The sequence below is a fragment of the Octodon degus genome, unplaced genomic scaffold (genome assembly GCF_000260255.1).
Source record: "Octodon degus isolate 3935 unplaced genomic scaffold, OctDeg1.0 scaffold00176, whole genome shotgun sequence".
In the NCBI taxonomy this organism is placed as follows: domain Eukaryota; kingdom Metazoa; phylum Chordata; class Mammalia; order Rodentia; family Octodontidae; genus Octodon; species Octodon degus.
Window position 1 is genome coordinate 79,198 of NW_004524752.1, and position 6,573 is coordinate 85,770.

The 6,573-nt window shown below is 44.6% G+C and overlaps 1 protein-coding gene across 5 annotated transcripts in view; it reads right to left on the bottom strand.

The window, feature by feature from the left end:
• Window positions 1–4,274, bottom strand: part of Npl (N-acetylneuraminate pyruvate lyase) — a 43,273-nt gene extending 38,999 nt beyond the window's left edge. For 4 of the 5 annotated variants that reach the window (XM_023703609.1, XM_023703608.1, XM_004643454.2 and 1 more), the window contains exon 1: window positions 4,182–4,274. The gene's annotated coding sequence lies outside the window, so the exon portion shown is untranslated. Of the gene's footprint in view, window positions 1–3,419; window positions 3,498–4,181 lie in introns of those variants that run through there. The other variant, XM_023703607.1, reaches the window with a different exon arrangement.
• Between the last annotated feature and the right edge of the window lie 2,299 nt (window positions 4,275–6,573).

Consider the following 6,573-nt stretch of genomic DNA (forward strand, 5'->3'; position numbering starts at 1 on the left):
TCCCTATGATATGATGTTTTCAGATCCTCCGGGAAAATTCCAGAGAGGAATAGCTGGTTTAAATGGGATTTCCAGTCCAAGACTCTAAGGAGTCTCCAGAAGCCACTCATTTTGTTTGCTTTTGTCATGTAACTGTTAATCTCATCTCCCCAAATAGGAAAATAAATCTCTGGAGTCCAATCAGCATGTATTCTCCTTTTTTTGTATCCCTTCAGGTGAACCTTCGAAAAATACATCCCACTTTTGTGCTAAGCTAATAAGATGCCTCTTCTCACAAAAGACATGAGTTCCTCAAGACATGGTCCTGCAATCAAGCTCAAATCCACTGACTTATATCAAAGGGCAGTAAAGGAGAGCCTTGTGAAAGGTGGAGGAAACTAGGCTTTCTCTGACACTTCTTAGTTCATGGTGGAAATCTGCAAAGATACATGCAATCACCTGGTCCAGAAGAAAGACACAAGACACATCATAAGACAAGGCTCTGATCCTCGAGCCTCATGTGACACCTTCAGTACAAAGGCCAGACCACTTGGCCTTTGAGCCCATGAGTTCTGGTCTACGCCAGAGGAATGTCTGAGCATCACATGAGGTAGTGCTACACCTGCTGCCAGTCTTCACCCAGTTCTCCTGCAAGATACTCAACAATTTATCTGTTTCTTATCATGGCGGAGTTAGGGAGGCCAGCTCTGGAGTCAGGGGGCATGGATACGCATTCGGGCTGCACCGCTTGTCAGCTGGGTGACCCTGGACCTGCTACTTCACCATCTCTGTGCTTCGGTTACCCTTCTATAAATGGGGGTGAAAGAAAATGTATTTCATAAGAGTGTTGAGAAATACAAATGAGTCAGTTCATGCAGCATGATTGACAACAGTACCAGACATGCAGTCAGCGCATCTTCAGTGCATGCTAGCCTTGCCTGGCAGGTGGAGGATGGGGCAGGTGTTGTTCCCCAGTCACTTCTGCTCTGCTCATGCCTCTCCCCAAACCCTACTGCTGGCCTTGAACTCACTATGTAGCCCACGCTGGTCTCGAACTCACAACGATCCTCCTGCCTCAGCCTCCCGAGTGCTGGGGTTACAGGCGTGCACCACCACACCTGGCTGCCTCAATTCTCCTTTTTTTCCCCTGACAGTTCTTCTTCCCTTCCCCTTGTTAACTTTTTTTTTGGTTATTGTCATTAAGTCTTATTTAGATCAGTGGTCCCCACCACTGCTCCACCACGTCTGGCAGTTATGTGTCTTTAATGGAAGGAAATCAAATTAATTGCCATTTAAAAACTGTTTGAATAGTTAAATAAATTATAGAGCTTGTTGGAGAATAGCACAGGGGATGATGGGACTTATATCCTAATCTCTGTTTTGCTGTCCTCCTTCAACCCACAGAAGCTGCCAGGAGAATCTTTGAGTAACAGCAACTTTTCTGATCTTATTCCTGTTTAGAAAATGCCACCCATCTGGTCTATTTTTTTTTCTTTTTTTACTGTAACAAAATTTTTCCCCATAATTTTATTGAGAAACAAATACCAATGAGGCAGTTTCAAATCAAATTGGTAGGGCAGTTTCAATAATTAACACATTGCATACTCTCTTCTTAGTGGTTATTTGCTGTACAAGATGCACACATGATATCCTATTTACAAACACTATTACAACAAATCCCTCTATTCATTAAGAGAATGTAACTATATATCTATCCTAACCATTTTGAATACACAGATACAAAATGGACATTCATCTGTATACCCTTTTTTGTTAAGTTCCGTTATTTGAATATTATAGGTGTGTTAACTCAGCAAAATATTCTAAAAGAGTCCAGTAGACCATAATAGCATTGGGTCTTCCACTCATGGTGTTATGTTGAGCTGCAGGGGACTCAGGTCACCTGGTCTGTTTTGACATGAGGCTTTCCAGGCCTGCAGGGCACAGGCCCAAACTCACTGCTCCTGGGACTGCCTGCTGCCATTGTTCTTAGCTTCTCCTGCTGTCATTCCTTCAGCCTAGTTAATTTCTTTTCCCAGCACTTGCACTTGGAATTGGACTCATGACCCTCACAATGAGCTACATCCTCAGATTTTTTTTTTTTTTTTAATTGAGAATGTTTTGCTAAATTGCTAAATTGCCCAGGTTGGATTGAATTTGCAATCTTCCTGCCTTAGCCTCTTAGTTTTGAGATTATAGGCATGCACAATCATGTTGGCCAACTTTTAAAACTCAATTTAAAAGTCAAAGAATTCTTGCCAGGCGTGGTGGCACACGCCTGTAAACCCAGCACTCGGGAGGCTGAGGCAGAAAAATCGCTGAGAGCTCAAGGGCCGCTTGGGCTACAGAAGTGAGTTAATGTCAGCCCGTACAATGTAGCAAGACTCTGTCTCCCTGTCTCAAAAGAAAATAAATAAATAAATAAATAGATAAATAAATGAATTCTCTGATCTGCAAGCTGAAAAATATTTCTTAATCCTCACAGTTGGCCCCTTAACACTTGCCTTCTACTAAAAATTTCATACAAAGCCAGGCCTGGTGGCATATACCTATAAACCCAGTGCTTCAAAGGCTGAGGTAGGATGATCTCCACGAGTTCAAGGCCATCCTGGGCTACAGAGCATGACCTTGTCTAAAAACCTCACACTAGATTTATAAGCAGGGTAGGTTTGCTTCTCTCCTGGACTTCAAGCCCAGAAACATCTTCCAAAATTTAATCTTTGCACAGAGAAATACACACTAAATCAGTAAAGTCTGCTGGTTTTATGAACTGTTAAACTCCTGTAGGAAGTCTATAATTTTAGTAGACAATGATCAATATGTTATCATCATCATCATCATCATCATCATCATCATCATCATCATCATCATCATTATTATTTTGAGACAGGGTCTAGCTATGCAGTTCAGGCCAGCCTTGAGCTCACTTTGTAGCCCAGGCTGGTCTCGAACTCCCAATGATCTTTCTGCTTCAGCTTCCGGTGTGTTGGGATTACAGGCGTGCGCCACCACACCTGGCAATGATCAATATTTTAAAAACTGAATTTTACTATAAACTTGGCAACACTATGATCTGAAATTCTTCATAGCTTGTATCTGGAGCAACTGGTTAAAATGTTCTCTAGCCTAAGTTTTTGCGAATCTAGAATGTTACTCCTGAAACACAGAAGGGTGTATGCTTGAAATCTTGTATCTACAGAGAAGGTTTAGTGCAAAGGATTCATGCAGCCTAAGTCAACTGTTTTAAAAAGCAACGTTAAAAAAAAAAAAAAAAAAAAAAAAAAAAAAAAGGGAAGAAGAAAAATGCAGTAAGATTTTCAGGAAGAATGATTTCAACTATTAGGGGAAGAAACAGACACAAAGACAAAAAAACAACAAAAAGCAGAAATACAACCGAATCCTAGTCATTCGAAGGGGCAAGGTGGATGAGATTTAATCACCGAACTCCCTCCGGCTCCCTCGCTAAAGGATCGTTCTGAGCCAGGGATCCCTGCCAAGCTGCTGCGGCCCCACACAGTTGCCGACGCTTCCTCCGCGGCCGCGCTGCACTCGGCCCGGCGCGCCGCACCCCGCCTCCGCTCTCTTTGTCTCCGCAGTGGCGCGGGGCGCAGGCTCACGTGGTCACGCCGCAGCCTGCAGAGTGCAGCTCCGCGCTCCCCACGCGCCGCGCTGTGCCTGGTGGCGTCTCTCCTCCCCGGGGCGACCTCAGCGCGCCCACCGCCGGAGTGCGGCTGGGTGCCCGCGGCTTCTGCGGGCTCTCTCCGCCTCTGCCGCCCCGCCCGCCCTGGCCGCTGGCGAAGCCTCCCGGTCGCCTCTTGCTGCCGTTCCCTCTGCAGCTCAGGCCCCGCGAGAATGGGCGACCGCGGCTCGGACCTTAACGTTGGGGCTGCAGCTGCAGAAATGGCGGAGGACCGATGTCCTTCAAGCTCACGCTGCTGCTCCAACTTGGCTCGTTTTCAAGTGAGAGATGAGAAGATTTAAAAAAGGAATTAGCTAGTCGGCCTTGGTGGTACAGGCCTGTGACCCCAGCACATCGGGGGGCTGAAGTGGGAAGATCACAAGTTCAGTCCCAGCCTTCACTATTTAGCGACCTAGTTTAGCCTGACAGAGAAAGGGGTTGAGGATGTTGCTTAGGGCAAAGGCCCCGGGTCAACCAGTACAAAAGAAAAGATGCAGGGTGGGGTGGGTGGGCTGGCAGTTACCGTGGGCGATGGGGTCCAGGCCAGGTTCCTAGATTCTTGTGCGCGCTGGTCAGGAAACAGCATCAGAGTTTAATAAGGCTATGTATGCTCAGAATGAACCGGTTTGCTAAGGGAAGGGTAGGGTGTGGGGTTTAAAACGTTGCCCCAGCGCTAGGGCGCCTCCCAGTGGGATGTTCCAGAGCATGAGTGACGCAGCATAAGAGACAGGGCTCTGAGTCCTGTCCGTCGCCTCTACCTCACATGTCCTTTGCGTAGACAGTAAGCACGAGACATGGCCCATATGCATACACCTTCAATGAGCTCCAGGTGAAGGCAGGTCACTATAGGTCGTGCATGCGGAGAGGGGCAGTTTAGCCAGCATGCATCTTGGTTTGGGATACTGGAACTTTTCAGGATAGGCTTGTTTTTCTTTTTCTTATTTCCATCTCCATTTAGTAAGCCTAGGACAGTGATGTGGAACCTTTTAGAGCTTTCAGTGATAACATCAGCCAGCTGGAGCACAAGGGCCCAAAGGTTCGCTGGCCTGGGACAGGGTGTCAGATAGGGATTGCCCTGGGGTGTTACCCAGGCTCAGGTGGGTGCAAGGGAGTGCTCTGTAGCCTCCAATCATATTATTTATGTTATTCCCCCCTGCGAAGACTGGGACTTCCAAATCTTTTTATTTAATATTTATTTTTATTTTGTTGAGAAATAAATATGAATGAGACAGTTTCAAAGCTGAATAATAGGACAGTTTCAAAGCTGAATAATAAGACAGTTTCGATAATCAATACATTGTACATTGTAATCTTCTTAGTGGTTATCCATAGTACAAGAAGCACACAGGATATCCTGTCCAAATACTATTAGTACACCTCTTTCTTCTCATTGAATTAAGCAAAAGTAGCTGTATATCTATCCTAACTATTTTGTATATATAAATACAAAATGATCTTTCCTTTGTATACCCTTTTTTTTTGTTTAGTCCTGTCAGAGGTGAATATTCTATTAGCATCAATAGGTGTTTGAATTCAGCTAAACAATCCAACACTGTCCAGCAGTCTATAATATTAGTGGGTTATCCTCAGAAGTTATTGACTTGAGCCTTTTACAGCTCATCATATTAATATGGCTTTATTTTATATATCTCATTTTTAAACTTTTCTGCTGAATAGTTAAGACCAAGATAAAGCAAGACCTATATAGCAAAAAATGTAACTTTTGTATCTGATAAGGCCAGTCAAGTACCCTCAGGATTTATCCTGTAGCTCTGTACTGCACTTTGTAGATCCTGTCAGTGTCAGCCATGAGGCTGAGTCATGGCCATTGCTTGACTGATTTGCTCTCTGTGAAAGCCTGAGAGAATGTTTTTTCTCTCCATGTGACTCTCCCCAGGCTCCCAAATCTTTAAGGGATGTTGAGCATTGAATGTTGGTCTTCTCCTGCGTTGTAGGGGCTTTGATACTATCTTGCATAGTCTTGGTCTGAATTTGGTCAGGTTCTATTGGATAGGGAAGGATGGCTCACCTGTAGAAGGATCATCTTTGTGTCTTAGGTGATGGCCTAATTAGTAAGTGGAAAGATGATGCAAGAGGACAACTTTCAAATACAGAAGAGGTAGCTGAACCAATTTGCAGATGAAAGGAAATTGCCCTGGTTTATTGTATACTGGAGAAGAGAAACCAACCAACCAATCAAACAACCAACCAACCACATTTTGTCCTGAAAATGGAGTTTTAATTTTTAAAATTATTATCTTCTTTGTCTCTTTTCTGCCCAGTTTTTATTTCTTCTGTCTTCCCTTATTTGTATCATCATCTGTAGTTTAGATTAAATAATAATGGTCCTAGTAGTAAGACTGTGAGAAGCTATAACAAAGCCTTCATCAAGGGAAGTAACTAGATCTTTGAGGTCCCCACAGCTCAGCCAGTTCCTGCAGGGGGTGGGGTGGGGTGTCTTAGTATCATAATCAGCTAGATTTTGCCTTTTGTCTCTCACTATTCCAGACTAACTGAAGTAGAAGCAGCACTCCTTAGCAGTCAGGAGGTCCACTGGTTTTGTAGTTCCACTTCTGCCAGGGAATCTGTTGGATTCTGGAGGACGACAGTGCTCTGAATAATTTAGTCTAGGCTGTCAGGCTGGTGGATAGCTTTGGTAACAGGAGGGGGAAGTGGTGGGTCCCCCTATGCCAGTTGCTGTGCCCAGGCCCACTAGAACAGGAATGAGTTCTGTAGCTCACTTGGCTCTTGTCCTGGTAGACTGACTGGATTAGGTTTTTAGGTGCTATGTTGACCTCAGGGGCCAGATCAATGAGAGTGCATGTTCTGGTCTTTGCTCAGACACATGAGTACAAATTATAGAGACAGAGACAGAGACAGAGACAGAGACAGAGACAGAGACAGAGACAGAGAGA